The sequence below is a fragment of the Vidua chalybeata genome, chromosome 10 (assembly GCF_026979565.1).
Source record: "Vidua chalybeata isolate OUT-0048 chromosome 10, bVidCha1 merged haplotype, whole genome shotgun sequence".
Taxonomy (NCBI): domain Eukaryota; kingdom Metazoa; phylum Chordata; class Aves; order Passeriformes; family Viduidae; genus Vidua; species Vidua chalybeata.
Genome location: NC_071539.1, coordinates 16,386,904 through 16,407,113, shown reverse-complemented (window position 1 = coordinate 16,407,113; position 20,210 = coordinate 16,386,904).

Sequence of the window (20,210 nt, the reverse complement as noted above, 5' to 3'; positions counted from 1 at the left end):
ATCTTCCAAACTTCTCTTCTTGAGTCAGAAATAACACTGAGAAGATGGTTATGTCACCAGACTCATTGCATTAGAGATGATGTTGCAAAATTGGAAAAACCTTAATCAATTTAAGTGGCTCAAAGTTTGACCAGCATCAAGACTCAAAAGACTATAAAAGACTGAAGTTGCAGAAAAGATGATAGCATTGATTACAGTATTAAGAGTCAAGATTTCTTTCTCATAACACCCAGGGCCAAAGTTTCCTTAAAACCAAAGGAAAAAAAAAAAAACAGTATGAGATGGCAATTTCTCAGTTTTCTAATGTTGGCTGAATTAGTTATTAGAAAGGTATAACCCTTCTGTCTGCTCATAATGCCTCCATTCCCCAAAACCACCAATGACTCTTTTAGTCATTTTCAAAATACTTTGTCTTCCACATCCACTGAAGGTTCCCACTCTAGAAATGCAAACTGGCTCTCAGTTCTCTATCTTCTTCTAAAAGATACTTCTCGAAGGAAATCACCTCACAGCAGAAATTGCACCTTAACTATTTTCCCTCTTCATTATATATGTCTTAAACCTGAATCTCTTAAGCTCCCCTCATTTCAGATGGGATTAAATGCAGTTCAAAGTGTTTGTCCTGAACAAAGCAGGACAAGGCATCTTTTCATTTCAGGATTGTGCTACTTCAAAAAGAACTGCAGAACAGTATTAAGGGGTAAATCAAAAAATTTCAGTATATCAGTTCAAATGTTCACCAATATTCACTTTGAAACTATTAGGTATGCCTACAATGCTATAAAAGCAGTACTTGCTACCAAGAAATATAAAAGCCTATAAATAATTTAAAGATTACAGTTTGCTATCAAGTTTTCATAAGCATCTGTGAGATTCCAGTCAATCTAACAGATAAAACTAGAAGTTCTACTTCCACACTTATTTCAAAAGCTTATCATGAAGTTCTTAGAGTTTAGATGTAGTAAATCTGTGTTTAGGAAAAACATATCTATTTCAGATTTTAAATGCCTGCAAACCAGCTTTCTGGTTGTAAATAGAGATTACATTAAGTAGTTCAATATTCATCAATATACATGAAATCTGTTTTAATCTATTTCACAGGGTTAGTAAGAATTTAGCAGGTTTAAGACTTAACATGGTTATTCCACAATCAACACCAAAATCATATTCATGCTTTTGCAATGCCAACAGCTATTATAAGAAAAAGCTATGTTACAAATTACTCTAACAGCAGGATTTTACAATAGATGAACACAAGAGTAATTTATAATGCATTTGTTGCTATTAGAAAACAAATAAACATTTATAGTCTGTGCTAATTAACTTTACTGCTGAATAAGTAGTATTCCTCACCCTTCTTAATTAGAAGAAATATTGCAAGTATGGCATTAAAGTCAAACCCTTCAGTGCAGTAAAGGCTGACACATTTTAAAACTCCTCTCATCCTCTAACACACATGGAGCCTTTGGAGCTGCATGCACCAGGTTCAGGACTGACACCCTCCACTACACATGAACGTGTGACAGAGCAGTTTAAGGAGGAAATGTCAGAAATAAATTACCATAGTTTGAGCACAAAATCTAAGTACAGCTCTTAGTAGACCTGCTTCACCCATAATCAAGCAAGTGCCTCCTGGCCCAAGGCAGGGAAGTCAATATACCTAAATCCCAGGGCACACTGTCCCAGCACATCTGTCCATGGAAGTGGAAATTCAGCTTAGCTATGTCTGCAATCTCCATCAGCTGTCACAAAGGACATGAAGCATTTATACATTGTGCATCAATAAACATTTTGCTGTTCTGTGGATTTTTTTTACCTTGTCTTGCTGCTGCCAATCCCAGTAGTATTTTGTGGCAAATCTAAAGACACATCCAGTTTGTTCATGAGAAAAAAAACAACAAAAAAGTATATCAACTTACCTTTACTGAAGTCAACAGTCATGTCAGGATTGAGCCTGTGAAAGCACAAAAGCATCTGACAGCAGAATCTCTGAAATACCCATTGGAATGATTCTTTTTCTTCATCTTGGTAAACAGAGTATTCTCAAAGGTCTGGGCTGTGCTCAAAGGGTAGCAAAGGACCTGTCAAAAGAAAGAGAACAACATGGTGAATGAACTCGATTCCCCATACCCCTTTGAGGAAGAGTTCTTTAACTTCCTGAACTCCCATGAACACCAGCTGCCATGAATGCCAAGTCAGTAGGTGAGGTAAGTAATAAATTCTGCTTTGCTCTTTCCTAGACACACTTATTGTCTTCACATCTTGAATGAGGGTTCAGAGTTATTAATTAAAAGTGTTATTTATCTTAATTATATGGTAGTGAGAATTTGTTATAATACCCCATCCAATGTCTGCACACTGTGGGCAATATTCAAAGTTTGACCTAAAAGTTAATTTAAAATTCCAACCAAAACAGTTCTTACTACGGCCATGAAGTGCTGGCTGATAACCTTATCTTTAAGGAGTCAGATATTTAGGCACAGATCCCTGCACCTTATATTTGGTTTTAATTTTATGATTTAAAAGAGTTCCAGTATACTTCCTCCATGATAGCCAATATTTCTACCATGCTAAAAGGCAGAATGAGATTCTACTACAGGCAAACACAAATGCCAGTGCCTACTGTGTCAAAAATATTCCAGGACTGGATACCATTTTCTTTAATTTAATTAAAGCTATACAATTTTTCTCATTCACAAGTAACTTCATTTTTGTCAGCCTACCTACCAATATATTTTTCAAACTCTATCCGTGCCACTCAGTATTTACAAGCTTTTTTTCTAGATGCGGAAAAGCAATTACTACCAGCTTGCCAAAGACATATTTCTATGAGTTTCATTTCATCAGCACTGAAGACCATGAGGTTCTGAACCTTGAAGCTAACTTCTTCCTTGCTCTTTTCTGCATCCTCAGTTTCATGCCTTGGAGAAGGATATTGTATTAGAGCTCTAACATTAAGATTTGCTCCATTTAGTTTGGATATAATGGTTCTAGGAAGAACACCATAAGTTTGGAGGGCTTAAGTGAGACCTCAGACCTTGAAGTAGCCATGACCACATGGATCAAGTGCTTCAGAACTCTATCTGTACTCATATTACTGAAGCCCTTGTACATCTTGACAGAAATAGAAAAGTTTGCTTCTAAATCAGGCAAAGATGTTGCTCTTATTTAAAAAAATATGGCATTGAAAATATATAAATGTGAGTGCACATGAGCATATTTTTATATGACCATCTTCAAAAGCTGAGACAGGGTTTCATATATTAAGTTTTCCAGTGGTTTGACTGCCACATCGCCACCTCATATTACAAAAGGACACACACCACTGCACTACTGACACATTAGACACCATAATGCTCAGAGAAATAAACTGAGCAACTCACCCTGAGCTCGCTTATGAACTAATCATGGTTATAAGTCTATGCAACTAATCTAGTATTTGCTGCATTGCTACTGATTTGCTCAAGGGTGAATAAATCAGGAATCCTGTCCATGTACCTGGAAGATTGACAAACACAAATAAATATACCACAGACCACATGACAAAGTGAATTTAGAATTCCTTGTAGTGAGTGCTCAGTATCACAGTTCTACAGATGTTGACCCTGACTAGCTGCAAAGCTGATGAACCCTTTAACTATGGTTAAAAGCCAGAGGCAGATGGATGATAGTACAAGTGATACAAACATTCAAAATGCCCAGACACATGGAGCTGGCACCACTTGTTCCTTCCAGGAGATGGTAATCAATGCAAATCTATGTATTAGTTATAAGGTGTTTTAATTCCAATAATAAACATTGTGTGCTTGATGAATTTTTCCCAGCTGTTGTGTACATAGCTGTTTAATTGGAGCACGCTGGCAGAGGCTGTTAATCCTTCATTGAGTTGCCGACTCCATGGCATTCCACTTTCTGCAGGGCAGGGTGACAGTTGGTAGAGGGACTTGGGCGGCTGGTCAGGGACCTGACATTTGGCAAAGGATCAACGCATTAGATGACAAGCTAAATTCCATCAGCTTCCTAAAAATACTAGCAGGCTGACAAAACAAGTGCCTTAATTGCCAGTGCTACCGACTTTGATGGACACTGGATCTAAAAGCAGAGGAGTGTCTACTTCATGTTACTGTTGTTCCCAGGGAAGAGGGGTGCCAGCCAACCATAAGTACCAGTAAGGAAACAAAACCAGCTGCCTTTGGAAAAAGCCTAATCTGTCAAAAGCTCTGGCATTTGCTTTAAGTATTGGACCTCCTAAATCCATATGATTCCCTTGGCTGGAATACTCCATCAGGAAAAGGGAATCCCTGGCTTAGGTATCATGTGACACATGCCTAACCAGAGCCTTAGAGGTGGAGATTCCCAAATGGGTACAAAACAGGGGGAGCTCACACTACTCCCTCACAGAACCCATTAAGGCCTGACTCAAGGAATGACATCCAGAGGCCAGCAGGATGCTTATTTTCATCCACCCAGTGCATCACAAGCAGCAACAGAGCTGCCAGTTGTGAAAAAAGCTCCTGCACCACACGTATCTGTCCATGAAAAGCTGAGACTTCCAAACTTACTCCACACATGCCAACAGTTTTTAGATGCTGTCAAGCTCAGTAATATTCACACTGGTCACTTACAGATGAAAGCAATTTACTAACAATTCCCTGAGCCAACTAGATATTTAGGATTCTGACCTAAAACAGAAAATAGAAAGTTTCCTATTCTCAACCTTGGTTTTGTTTCATAGGGGCCATTATAGATTAGACTCTTTACAGTACCAAGAGATTGAGAATTCAGTCATTAAACTGGGTCCCTGGAATCAGTCAAAATTCATGTCACAAACAAATGAAAACCCTTATTGTGTTACAGGGAAAAGTTACCTTGCCAGCAGCATAATCTTTTATATGAATGATAAGTTGTACTGAATGTACAAATTCATCTATGTGCATTTGCATTCATGTTGAAAAGTTTATGAAAAATTAAAGTATACCTGTTTAAGAATTATTCATTTATTATTTTTAACTCCTGGGTACTTAAATTTGCCACTAAAAGTTTTTGATCTCAACTAACAAACTCAATCTCAACTGCAAAATACATCCAAAAACAACAACAGTAAACTTTTCAACTCAATTAAAAACGTTCGTGATTTATTTCTTAATTATGTCATGCCAATATACAGGCAGAAATACCTGTTCAAAAGGTGACAGTTTTGGCAAAAGAGATTTAAGCCTACTACCAGAACTACCCTCATGGGTTATGGTTCTTTGTATGTGGTAACTGCTTCTATGCAATGAATTAAATGAAATATTAGTCTCACCAAATCCTTAGCCACCTAGGTACTTGGACATTTTGTCCAAGGTAGTGCCAGAGTCCCCTTGTTTTAAAATAAAGTAACGAATGAATGCAGATTATATGGTTGTGAGAAGAGGCTTAGATTCTGTCTCTCTCTTCTTCCTTGCCTCATCCCTAAATCTAAAACAAGACAAAAAAGTTTTATTATTTAAGGTTATTTTAAAGAAAGGGTTACTTCAAAAGGTCTTTTTGTTGCTTAGCGGCTCAGCAGCCTAAAGGCAGCTAAAACAACATTGCTCACTACTTAATTTCCTATTTATTTCTAACAGAGTTGCAAAAGACAGAATTCATATCATTGGAAGAAAAGTCACGCAAGAGCCTGGCAAAACTTGCAAATATCAGCAGTGCCAAGTCTTACACCATCCTATTCAGCAGCTCTGCTGGATGCTTTGCTTGCAGCAATTCAAATTTTGCAAGCAGGGACATGGAGCTTACCTTATCATTTGTCATAATACTTTTTTAAAAGACAAATTATCAACTGCACAATCTTAGGAGAGCTTTCCCTGCAGCTGTGTTACTTGGTGAACACTTTACTGAACTTACCAGAAAGTTGAGGAGAAAGACAAGACAATTTTATAACCAAAGAAGACATAGCAAAGCTTTCCCTGGTTTTAGCAATAGTAGGATTCTTACACAAAGCCATTTAGCATTTTATACCTGAGTATGAGTTGTACACGAAAGCAGAGCCTGACCCTGTAAACAGTTACTCCAGAAGCTTAAAGTCTGCTTAGTATACTTTGTCTGTATACTTCATGCTCTCATTTATCTCAAGAGCTGAGGAAAAAAAGGAAAATACAAGGAGAGAACAGAGAGCTGGAAGAAAAAAAAAAAAAACTCCACAGAAGGAAAATTAAGGGGCTTATTTATTTGTTGGGAGTTGATCCCGTGGAGGCAGCAGCAGCAACCAGTTTCCTTGGCACCAGGTATCCATTACAATACAAAGCTTAACAAAGGAAACCTGTGAGTAGTGTTGCACATGCCCCACAGTTTTTCCATTAAGATCACAGGCTACTCAGAGTTCACTCTCCTGATTCCCATGTTGTCCTACTCATCATTTAATACACACCAGTATCTTTAGTCATACTTGATTGTTTCGCACTTTCTCCTGTATAAACTAAGAGGTTATATAAATCTACAGATTTTCTTGAATGACTTAATAGACACTACACCATATTTAAATTGAGCCTTAATACCAAAGAAATTATCAGTTGAGAATATAAAACTAAAAATCTGTACTAGATAGACAATTCAAGACATATAACGCTTCACACTACCTCTGCTGCTCTTCATCTCCTCCATAAACATAGGTTTTGAAACTCCCACAATAAGTTATAGGGTGATGATTTTTCAGTAGATATTGAAACAAGATCTCCCCTGTCCTCTCTTGCCTTTTAAATCTGATCACCTCTCCAGAAACAATTTTTTTTGCATCCAAATTTTCTGCATAAACCAGTAATTGGGTAAATGTAAAACTTTTCTAGTAAACATTGCTATGAGTGTCTTGATGTCATATTTTTTCCAGCTAAAGCAGCGTGTTTTCAATAGTACCAGCTCTCAAACAAGCCCCACTCTCCAGAGATCAAGTTACTGCTGTGTGCCACCAGCCCCAGGACAGCCTGGGGACCAGCACTTTCCCACATCCCCTTCTTACTCCACTGGCCACTGCCCTGCACCTTCCCTGGCCTGCAGCCTTGAGCTGCAGACACATCAGCCTTCCCCAGGATAAGATTTCTCATGCCAGTTTGGGCCATTTTGTCACCCTCCTCCATAGCATAAGGCAGAATCATGTTACTTGCCACGTACTGACCAAATGCACATCATTCCTCATATCTCCTGATTTCATACCCTCACTACTCACCTAAGACAAAGCTCTTGCTGATGAAAAAATAGAAGGAAAAAAGCCCAAGTGTGCTATGTAACACTACATGGTTAGGTCTTTACATCAGCTTCACAGATAAGGAGAGGAATAATGCATGCAGAAACACTCTTGTGTTGTTTTAAATTTTTTATGTCTATCAAGAAATAAAATCAAGGTCCCAATAGTTTAATCTTCAATGCAGTCAGGCTACCCAGTAGCTTTGTGTCCACTGAAATGTGAACTTTTTCCTCAAAAAGCACAGAATTACAGCACTGCATAAAATTTGCAGAGAAGTTCAAGGAAAAAAAAAAAAAACACAAAAAAAAAACCAGAAAAAGCCACTCTTCTCACACACCTCTTGTAACACACCAGGGACCAGAGGCAGAACTTTACAAAGTCTTTGCACAGTAGCCATGGAAAAGCAGAGCTGAAGCCAGCTTTGGTGCTCCAACCTGGCCTTTTTCTTTTTCATCCTCTTTCCTAGCAGAATGATCCAGCTTTTGCTGTTTCCCAACACAATTCACCCATTTTGTTAGGCAGGCTCAGATGACAGAAGATGGTTCATCCATCTCGGAGTCTGGACAGCCAGGTTTTCAGAGGAAATCCCGTGGGGCTATTAGGACAGCTGTTCTTTCAAGTATTCCCTTCTGTTTTGAGTTTCCTTCCCTCTTTCAGAGTCAGACAGGAAATATCTAATAACAATTCCAAATTCTGAAGTCCCAAAGGAATGTAAAACAGCCTCTAAGGCAAATTTATTAACAATCTGATCTAAACACCCACAAATCCAGAAACACCCTAATAACATTTTTGAGGAAATGAATTTCAGACTTAAAGACAGATTTTTGTAGCAGCACAAAATTCAGAAAAAAAAGCCTTAATGAAAGCAATTACTTTTCAAATACCAAATGACAAAAATTCAAGGCCAGAACAAAAGCACGAGTTGATCCATTGAGATTTAAGCACACCAAGACACCATGTGAAATCACAAATCATATTTTTAAAACCTTGTGACTGACTCTAATCTTCAGTGCTGGACAAAGAGGGTGAGAGAAATGGTTTTCAGTCCACTTGTGAAAGACTCCACAGATTTCAAGTGACTTCCATATGCACAATGCAGCCCTTCCTCCACTGGGCCAAGAACCTGCTCCAGTTACTATATTAGCTATCACTCTCCTGCCTATCAAAGAACTTTGGTGCTCTGACAAACTGTACTCAACACACAGATAACCACTTTGGCCCTGGATGCCCTCTTATATTATAGTTTAGAACATCCCTCTCTCCCCGTGGACATTATTTAAAATTGCTGAGCTTTGTGACAAAATCACCAGTAAAAGTGCCAGAAAAAAAATCACCAGTAAAAGTGCTGTTGCCAGAAAGGCAACAGCAAAGAGAATATCAGCACATAAATCCCAATTCCTTTTGGTTCAATGGAGTTGCTTCATACTTAAAACAGTGCAAGTGAAAACTGAATTTACTGCACTAAAATTATCATTAAGTGGTCATTCCTATTATTCTCTATTTTCTCCAGAATAAAGCAGTATTATTTCTTTGCATTGTTTCTATACACAAGTGTTCTTTCCATAGCCAAAAATATTTTTTTTCTCTAAGAAACCATTATTATAATTTTTGCTTAATTGAGTTTTTCAAACTTATAGCTTCTAATATTATCTAAAATTACCTAAAAAAAAACCTACTGGATTTTCTTGGTGGAACAGAGAAGCATTCTGCTGAAAAAATGACGACAGCACCTAAAGATGTCATGGTAAAAAGCAAAAAAGGGAATACAGAAACAAAAAGTCAGCAAGAAAGAATAAAGCAACAGTTACTTCTCACAATTCTCTATTATAATAGAACCTCAGTTCTAACCACTACCGAGTGGGGATTCATGCTGCACCAAGTGGCAAAGTTGACATCCAAACATTCACCATGTTAAAGAAAAACATTAACTTACTGGATTTCATGCATATACTGTCAAAGACTTCCAAAAAAATGTTGTTATCCTGCTGGAAGGAAGTGATAACTCAAAACCTAAAAATACAAATTTATTTTATTTAATATAAGGAGTTTATGTAGGTTTATTAACAAAGGAGAAATAAGCAATCAGAGCATTTACACAAACTCCTACACTCACATGCCTGTATACAGCCTTTTTTAGTACCTTTTTTCTCCCATCACTTCCCCCCCACCAGCCCCCACCTTGTTATATCTGGTCTCAACTGTGTGCTTTCACCCATGCCATGTAAGATACCAAGGCCACAAGCCAAGTTCCACTCTCAGTTACACCAATTCAACCTTTAATGTCAGAAGATTCACACCAGTGTAAACCAATAATAGATTTTGGCTGCCCTTATAGACCCAATTTTGGCAGGTGGGTGGAACAGAATTGGAAAGTTGTATTTATTTACCTCAGGAAACTGGAATTCACATCCAGCTTAAAGAAATTTGAAAGAAGTTTTATGGCCCAAAAAGCTAATCTCTAACAGAATTCCCCACAGCATAAAATCACTATAAAGGAGAGTTCTCGCACAATTCATTTTTATGCCCTTAATTTCTGTTTAGAAGAGGTCCAGGAACAAACAAGCAGGATACTGCAGAGCAGAGGCAAGGTGTAATTGTAGCAAAAGCACAGGGGTAGGACTTGGAGCCAGCACTACTTATTGTCAGCCTGGCTGCTTGTGAAGGGTTGCCATTCCCCTGTGGCTTCAGAGAGCACTGAATTACAGATACAATGGCAGGGAAAGGGAAGGGAGGTAAAAATAAAGTGCCCTTTGAGAATTTTTAATAAGCCTAACAAAGAAATCATGCAACTTGGGAAGATGTAAATCACTTCTGAGCTGAAAAGCTTGTTATTTATGCAATATAGACAGCTATTTCAAAATTGCCATGGAAGTCATTAGGAACACAGTTTTTAATTCAGCAACAAATGCAATATACGATGTATATAAATAAAATATATAAAATTGGAGCGAAGACAGATTTTCAATGTCAACACACCATTAATTGCAAGTAACAGTCAAGCTCTACATTCTCATTAGAAGGTGGGCTGCTTCTTCAAATTAGTACTCCTGGGAAAGGAAATAACCCATATTCAAAAAAGAAGCTGCTGCTGCTGGCCAGCGCACCCTAACAGGCTTAAGATCAACCAAGGGAGGATCACTGGAGTGAGGCAGAGTTACAGCAGGAACATAACATTACTTCACCAAAGCAGATATTTAACACTTGGTAGCCCTACAAAAAAAAAAAAGCATATGTTAGGCAGAAGAAGAAATAAGCCTGCCTTCGAGGGAACAAGCAGCAGAGCAGAGGAAGATACCTGCAGGACAGTAACGCAGTAGATGTTGCTGAGAGGAATGTGTGAATTAACAAGAGCACTTCAAAGCTTTGCTTTGAGATGCAATTGGCAGATATGCCATCCACAGAAGTTTAGTGTCAGGACTCAAAGAGCTAATTAGTAGTACTGGGATGGTGACTGTCACCCACTACGAAGAGAAGAATTGAGATTCAATGTCCAAGTAAAAAGATTTCACATGGATTATGCAGATTCAATTCTACTGAGAAAGATGGTGTGCAGTTGTTTAAAGGAACTTCTGTTAGACAGCTCTCTCACACTGGATAAGATCTGGATTTGCTTGGCAAGGTTTTGCACTAAGTCAAAGTCATTTAGCTCCTCAGCATCAGAGAATCCTGGTGCACTGAGAACTGTTTCAACAAGTGATCATAATGGAGCTTTTGAGTTTATTTCCATAATATTTAAGAAGCTCCCCTAGCTTCCTAGCTCCCCTAGTTTCACACAGCTTACTAGACCCAGGCAAACAAGAACACTTGACAGCAGAGCCAAGCCAAAGAGCTTAGCTGGGATCAACAAGCTGTTAGAGCTGACTATACACATTTGAAAAAAAATATTACATAAAGTGATATGTATCTAAGGTCACTGGGGGAGCCAGGAAGCAGTGCCAAGACATTCTTGCCGGCTTCTCCCTTCCTTGGCTTGCCCTCATTCATGGACAGAGAGTCCAGCCCAAGCCAGGGCTCAGTGGAAGCTTCTGCTGGCTTTACCCACCTCTGACGGCTGTCGGGTCATGTTGCAGAGTCACTTATATTTAGATGAACAGGTGGGCAGCCCCATTTCCAATTTAATCAAGTTAACACTTTATATTTCTTCATGGTTTCCATATTCTAATTAGCTCACTGTTGCAAACTAGGGAATGGGCTACTCCAGCCTCTTAGAAGTTACAAATGCTATTTCTCTGCAAACAAATGTTTTTTTTTTCTCTTAACAGGGAGAAGTTTCAGTGCACAAATTTGAAAGCCCATTACTTTTCTAACATCCCACATGAAGACTTTACAGTGAAAAATGCCCCAAACTCATGCTAAAATTGACAGAGATGATGAAAACTTAGCATTATTTTTATAGAGAGAGCTTATGTGTTAATGTCATCTTAACACTGCCACTTTGCCACTTCCTACTGGGAATTCTATGGGATTACAAAAAGTTCATAGAATGTTTTGGGTTGGAAAGGGACTCGGACAAACCCCTTGCTAATGGAAGGGACAAACCCCTTGCACTAGATCAAGCTGTTCAAAGCCCCATCCAACCTGGTCTTGAACACTTCCAGGGATAGGGCACCCACAGCTTCTGTGGGTAACTTGTGCCACTGTCTCTATCTTCACAGTAAAGGATTTCTAGCTAATATCTAACTGAAATCTACCCTCTGCCAGCCTTGTCCTGTCATTACATGGCCGTACAAAAAGCCCCTCTCCAGCTCTCTTGGAACCCCCTTTGGAAACTGGAAGGTTCTCCAAATTCTCCCCGGAGCCTCATCTTCTCCAGCCTGAAGAATTTCAACTCCCCCAGCCTGCCTTCGTAGGAGAGGTGCTCCAGCCCTCTGAGCATCTTCCTGGTCCCTCCTCTGGACCCACTCTAACAGGTCCCCATCCTTCTTACCCATCTTCTCCCTGCCAGAGCTGGATGCAGAACCCCAGTTTGGGGCTCACAAGACAAAAGCAGCAAAATCCCCTCCCTGGATCAGCAGGTCACACTGCTTTTGATGAGGCCCAGGATGCTGTTGGCTTTCTTGGCTGCCAGGGCACATTGCCAGGTCATCTTGATTTTCTCATCAATCAACATCCTCAAGTTCTTCCCTCAGGGCTGTTCTCAATCCATGCTCTACCCAGCATCTATTTGTACTTGGGACTGCCTCCACCCAGGTGCCAGACCTTGCCCCAGGCTTTGTTGAACTTCAGGAGGTTTGCACAGACCCACCACTCAAGCCTAAGTCCCTCTGGATGGAATCCCACCCTTCCAGTGTGTTGACCTCCAGAAATTTGCATTCAATTCTTAGAAGCAAAGATACCATATCCTGCAATGGAGGTCTCAACAAAGCCTAGAGAGCCGCTTTTGGCCTCCCCACTCCCTGTATCTGGAGATATGCCCTGGATACTCTCCCCACAGCACAGGAAGAATCAGAGTAACATTCCTCAATATATTATGTCACCAGGCTGGCAGAGGCCCAGGACTTTCCACCCCCAGGCTGCCAACATGACACCTTTCACTAGCAGAGCTCCCACAACCCACACATCTTTCTCAGAGGTCTGGAGCCAGACAGCACAGCCAGAGAGTGACAGCCACTCATCTCACCTGAGTGCATGACAGACCCACTGGGCAGCTCTGCACCTCACCTTGGGCCAGGTCCTGGTTTCTGTTAGTGCAGTCCAGCCCTGGGGGTAAGTATTTACCTCATTGTAATTATTGGAACAGATAAATAGAAAAATGAAACTAGAGTAGCCTTTCAATTAAACCAGCAAGATATCCTACTCCCTTTAAGGCACGCCTGTTATTTCTTTCTTTTTCTATAGATAGCAGAATTAGCTGTCTGGTCTTGGAGATTTTTTATGACACAATCTCAGATTCACCTCAGTAAGTCACTTACAGGGTATCAAAGGTGTACATGTCCTGTGGGAACCCCAAAGTCTAACTGATGACTATTAGCATTTTCCCTCTGTTTTAAAAATCTAAGAGATTTGATCATCATAAAGTTTTGACAGAAAACTACAAGTGACAGTCTCCATTTTCATTTATGTTTTATGATAATTTAAGATAACAGTGGTAGTAAATGTGTTCACAAAAAGACATGATGAGCAGGCAACTCCTCCCACTGCCCTGATGACAGGTAGGGTTAATGCCAGCAGTGTAAAGGATAATTAATCTTCAGTCAGTGCAGCTGCTTCACATAATTTTATCCTAATAGTGAATATCACATATCTTTGCCAAGTCAATTTAAAGGAGTAGAAGCAGAATACTGCATTCAGATGTAGTTTACCATGATCACTTCCACCCTCATTGCAGCAAGTTCTCTAAACTCATGAATTTATAGCTTTCTGCTGCTGTTTTGTTCTTATGAACATCTGAATAAATTTGTTAAACTTACTGCCTCTAGTGATAGGAGCCTCCTCTGGGCTTTCTAATAACAGACATGGCCTTTGGAGCTCAGGGTAAAGAACCTAAGTTTTCTTTTGAAGTCTTTGCAGATATTTTTAAAGCAACATCCATGTGGCATCCAGCTTGTTCACACAATGAGAGACAGGACCTTGATCAATCTCCTACTCTTGCTGGAATATAAAGATGGACAGTAAAATCACCAATGAAACTGATTTCTAGCATGCAAATGAACAATCTCTAATGTGCCCACCATCCAGATGGGACTTTTCCCCTACAGGCAGAAAGTTGTTCCTCTATAAACAGCTAAAGGCAACTCATCCTCCTTTTTATCATACAGGCACATTGTTTAAGAGAAAATTGTAACAGAAAAGGTAGAAACCTTGAAAAAAGCCTTTGAGATGGAAAGCTCATAGACCATCCCCAGAGAAGCTGGAAGAAGCTGCAGGACATCCCTGATTGCTGCTGTTGCTGTTTTGCAGAAAGGCACATGAGACTCCCCAGGTCCCATGTTCTCTATGCCATTCACAGAGCATTGCATTCCACTTGCAGCATATTTCTTCTCTATTATACAGTTTTGCAAACTACTGTGGCTAAAGTAAAAAGGAGAAAAATGAACTTTTAGGAATGCAGTGTACAAAAAAGTTTAGAAGGATCCAGAGGTGAGGAATATAAGGGAGGCAATCTAATGAGGGTTTAATCTGTGTAGCTCCAGTAGCTCTGCACAGACCTAGAGAAGTAGACAAGAAAGCAAGAAATTATCATCAAGAAGCCAGAAATAGAGCAACATGGAAAAGTGCACCAAATGCAAAAGTATCACCCACTGGGTGGCCTGTGTCCAACTTCATGGAAAGCAGCAATCAATCAGCTTTTGACAGCGACGTTTAATGTTACTGAGCTAAGTGGCAGACTCCTCAGCAAAACGAGCTCACTGAGAAAGTGACAAACAAACTTTGAAGACATTAATTAAGAACAAATCTGAGAAGCATTTTCAGAGAGAAGGTTGTGTTCAAAGTTGCAGCTTTGGGCATTGCCACCACAGGATTTAACACTGAGCCCATGAAGAACAGTGCAGACTTTAACAAGTTTTTCCATAGGTATAAACAGGTGCTGATAGCTGCAGGTACCAGAGCAGACATGAAACCGTGCTCCCTGTGTGAGATTACTTCCACATATGAATATGAGCATAGTCAACATGCTTGAAAATTCTGCCAAGTTATTCTGCCCAAATGTGAAATTTTCACAGCCAAGGAGCACATGATTAGCTAGCACCATGGGGCAGAAATGGCCTGACTGGCTCTGGAGCCTGACAAGTGGTTTAACATGCAAGAATGGAGTAAAAATAAAAATAAAATTAAAAAATAAAAGTATTTGCAATATACATCTCCTGTTACTGAGAGTGGGAGGTAATGCAAACAAAAAGTTTAAACTTATGAAGAGAATTGCCAGATATACAAGAGGGAGACCAATTAAATGCCTGGAGCAATGCTACTGCAAAATGCCAGACTCAGGAAACTGAAAAAGCTCTTAAGGAAATACCTGGGCATGTCATTTGGCCTTCTAGAAGCAATTCACAACAGTAGAAGCTGTTAAATACATCCAAGGGCATGTTACAACAACAGACTTTTTCCCCCTCCATTTTCCAGGACATTTAGCAATTCAGATTTAATCTAGCAAGTCTCTGCTACAGCTAATATTCACAGGAATATTTTCTAAGCCAATTAGTGAGACACAGGTATTGCCAGAGCTATCAATCTATCTTTTGGGGGGGGGGGGGGGTGGGTTGGGTTTAAATACATACTAGGAGCCCATTTTGCTTCCTCAAAGTTTTAATGATTTCCTGGTCCAGAATGTAGACTTTACCTAGTACAATTGCATTCTTCTATTAGAAATGCACTCTGATAATTTCTACAACATATAACAAACATAAGCAAACCTAGAGCAATGAAATGATCTAGGTTGGAAAAAGGGTCTCCTATACTCTACAAGTACCTGTACACAGAGGATTCTGAGGCAGGAGCAGGTAAATGACCTTGACTTTCATCACTTAACAATGGCCAATATCACCAGGCCTGACAAACAGCTGGGGATATGATCTGCTGTGACTACACAGAGGAGAAGATGATGTGAGAGGGGCATAAATATGAGTGAAGGATATAGGTTCCTTTTGATCAAGTCTCATGGCCAGTGTTCACCTAGATTGAGGTGTATCTTTTTTTGCCGTATGCAAATTAACCTGGGGGACCCTCAGATCAAGAGATAATTGGGAATTATGATAACAGAGAGATGAAGTAGATAAGCACAATTGCCATTATCCTTTTAAATAGGATGAAATCTCATTTTTGAGGGGTATAAGTTTATCAAATGTGAAGATGCTTCTTCTGCAGGCACATTGTTGTACACTCATGTTCAGAGTCATTGGACAGTTCTACAATCAGATTTCTGTGCTTCTCAGACATGCTGGTACTCTGTTGGATACTGCTAATATTTAGATGTCTCCCTTCACAGCAGTACTAGAGCACCTGGCAAACATTAATCACAGCACCGTGTGTAACTGTAAACACACTGCAGTAAGGAAATGAAGCAGAAGCAGCCCTCATCCAAACAGCAAATCCACACTCAAGTGGTAAATTGATCCACCTTATCTCAAATCTCCAGCCAGTTCTTAAACACTAGATTAGGCACCTCCTAAGATCTTGCATAAACCATGGTATTTTTCAATGCTAGTGAAAATATTTCCTTTGTTAAGTTCACACAACAAGGACACTTCACAATGCTTTCATACATAGAGCAAACAGACTTTTCAGAGAAAAGAATGCAAAATAAAAATTATTTTCATAAAATTGAAAGCATGACATATTAGGAATTTTTCCTGAATAATGACAATATGCCACTGTTTCCCTCCCAACATACACCACTTAAGTGAAATAAACAAGAGAGCAAAAAAGTATCTGGCTACAAAACACAAAAGTCAAATGTTTTTGTCCAAAACCACAAGAACTAGGATTTATGGAAATTTCATTGATCAACAAAATAGAATGTTGATCAAACACTTTTGCTTTTCCATTTGATACTGGTAGAATGCTTTTAGCCAAAAAAGGCATTTTCATAACTGTCAGAATTTGGCCCATACATCTAGGACAGTAGACAGCCACCACTCAGTCATTCCAGAAGGAAGCAACATCTGCAGCAATTGATATTTAGTTTTGTCTGCAGCAAACAGGGACAGTACATACATTTTTAAAAAGTGATCATCAGTAATTAAAGTAAATACAGCTCACAAAGTACTTTTTTTAAAAACAGGAGAGATAAAGAAAAATAAAAGCAAATTGAAGGAGGAAGTGAAGGCTGTGCACAGTAGTCTGTGATCTCACAGAGGAAATACACTTGGCCAGACTAGCTGGAATGCACACAGAGTAACATTATTACTTGAAAACTGCATATGAGCTACCAGTGTCACCCTATTTGCAAAACAGAAGCCACAAAAATATGAGAATTGCAGCCATACTATAAACACTGCACTTTAGCAGAGCTAGACAGATGTGTCTGGAGACTCAATAAAAAAATTAATCTAGTAAACAGCAGGGACAAAAATTCCAAGTATTTGTTATATTATTCCTTTGTTAGTAAAGATTCTAGACCAAACAAAACCCAGTATCACAAAGACAGCTGTAGAAAGATATACCTGGCATGGACAGAACAGAATTCACCATGAACCTATAATAACCACATAAAATAAATTTGAGGTCACTGACTGCAGAGGTTAGAAAGATATTTAGCCCTTTCTTTCTGCTATTTGTGACAAAAGAAAACCCCCCCCTGAGTTGCACCCCAGGTTTCCTACACAGGAAGCAAGAGAAGCACAATTTTTCAGCTTCTTCCTCTTCTGCCTAAACCAGAAAACATTACAGATAGGGCTCCATCTTAGCTTTTGAACTTCAGTTTAAGCCTGTTTGACATTGATGTTGCCAGACCCAGACTGCTTTCTGGTCTTTGTGGAAGGCCATGTATAATCTTTGATCTCACTACTCAGAGAAAACAACTTCAAGAGCCAGGCTGCTGCCTGTAGGGAGTCTAGGATAGGCTCTTTCCATTGTCTTGCTTCAAATGTTGCTGGGTCACCAAGGCAGATCTGGTTTTGGTCCATCTTCAGAAAAGAACTCCCAGCACATATCAGAAATCATTTAAGACAATTTCAGATCACAAGGAAGAAAATAGGGGTGTCCACACATGTGGAATAACTGCATTTAACCTTATTTTGTGAAGGTGGAAACCTATGTGCCTAATTTAAACCTTTATTTCACATTTTATAAATACATATCAAGTCCAAGTGGGGAAAAATATCAGGATACACTCTCACTGTAATTAAAATTAGACTTTACCACTGCAAAATGCATCTTCTCAGATGTATCACATTTGCTTTAACATTCATGTGAGAATCCTGGGGGACTTCTTGTTGTGGGCTTTTTAAACTAATATCTCATGCAAATTTGGTTGATGAATAATATGAACTGACAAACTGCATACGAGATGTTGATAAGCAAAATGGATATTTAGAGTGAAGAAGTATCTGAACTTTGTAATAGGGCCCCTCAGCAGTTAAAGGACCAAATCTTGCATATTCATGAAAATAATTATTTCACAAGGCAAAAAAAAAAAAAAAAAAAAAGGAAGATCACCTGAACAGCACACACCAAAGGGGATGGAAATACACTAATTATTTTGCTGTGATAGACAGGGAACAACTATGGCCGTAGAAGTCATGTTTTCTTTCCTATCCTTCTAGTAACAGTTTTAAACTCCAAACTCAAATGGCAAGAAATTCTACTTGCCTACAAAAAGAGCACAATCACCACAAGCTGCCTAAAAACATGGAGAGGAAGAATCAAACCATTTCAGAGTTTTTTTTAGTGCCCAGTGAATAGTGCCCTCTGGGTGTCCATTAGAATATTCTTTGGTACTTGTGTGGAAGCCTTAGGTGTCCAGTAGGGATTGAAGTTACTATCAATTCATTACCTATGGGATGGTCATCAACTTGCAGAAAGTAGTACTTGTTCTTGAAGCAATTACATTAGAGCAGATGAAAGAGTGGATATTCCCTTCTGAGAGATATTTTTAGTTCTATCATATGATAAAATCAGTACCACAGGTAAAGGGTGGATTTGCAAATTACAAAGTTCTGGCAGCAGTTCAGATCATCTCCCTTATTCAGCAACACATTTATTCCTGGGGTTAACCTTTAGCATGCTCAACATGCTTCACTGAATAGCAAAGACCTGCACAAGTGATAGAAAAAGTAAATGTAAGCATGCAGCAAGAAAAGCATTGCTACTGCACAGATTACTTGCAAATTCCTGGCTTAGTCTAAGATTTTAAATCAAAATTCCCTGAATATAACTTGTGAAGTTATCCAGGGAAATTCTGAAGTTAATTTGTTGGAGGAAAGGAGTCTTAGCAATATGAGGTTATAACATTTTCAATGAATGCTCATACATTCATACAGACTTAAATGCAATCAGGTGGTAGAAACAGTTGAGAACATTGTTCAGAAAAGTAGGTGATTGTATTTCAGAAATGCTGCAAGCTTGATGCATTAAGAGAAGAACTAAATGAATATTAGGACTGACCATGAAGTCCTCTAAACTATAATACTTTCCACAAACATCTGGTTAACTTTTTTACTCATTTATAAAGAGATGTTGGTGAATTATCCCCTGGAGTAAGATGAGATGCATGAAGTCTTTGAAAGAGGCACAAGTAACAATACATCCTTGCTGCACAGCTTATAGGATAGGAACACAGACCACAGAGCTACATATTTTTCCACTTAGAACCACCTGTTAAACCAGCAGTTACACTTCCTCCCTTGAACTCTGTTTTCATAATATTTCTCTGCAGGGTGATGCTAAAATTGTGATGCTGAGTTAAGAAAAGTGTAAGGAAGCACCAGTGCTTCTATTGGAAGACACTAAACAACTGCCAAAATCCAGTGTAGTGTTTAAACAAAACCTCCACACTGAAGTGCTACCCTGAAGTATATCTGAAGATGCATCCTCTGCAGGACTTGTAAGATAAAACTTTAGAGTTCTAGGTAGCTGCAGGCAGGCTAAAACAAAAGCTCTGCCAAGGCTGCAAAATGACCGAGTATTTTAGTCTAGTGCTGAACATGTGCTAAGATAACCTCCACAGGCTACTCACTAACATACTTCTAGGCTTGTAGCTTGATAATTCAAGCCTGAATCTCCTTCCAAACAACCACATAGAAGATACACTTTGTTTTAAACTGGAGTTCAACTGTAAAATGGCAGGATTAAGCTGTAAATCTCAAGGTCACAGGTGGTATGCTATTCTCCTCAAAAATGAGCTATACCTTTGTTCATTATTCCAGCACAGGTCATTTAAATATTGGGGTTTAGCCTCCAAGGAGAGAATGACACCATGTTGGTCCTGTAAATGGCCACAAATGCCTGTGATATTACATGACCTGCAGGACAAAATCTCAAGATAAATGTTTGCACAACATTTTGTTAAGTAAAACCATTTTGGATGACTATTTCTGTGTAATAACATGAATTA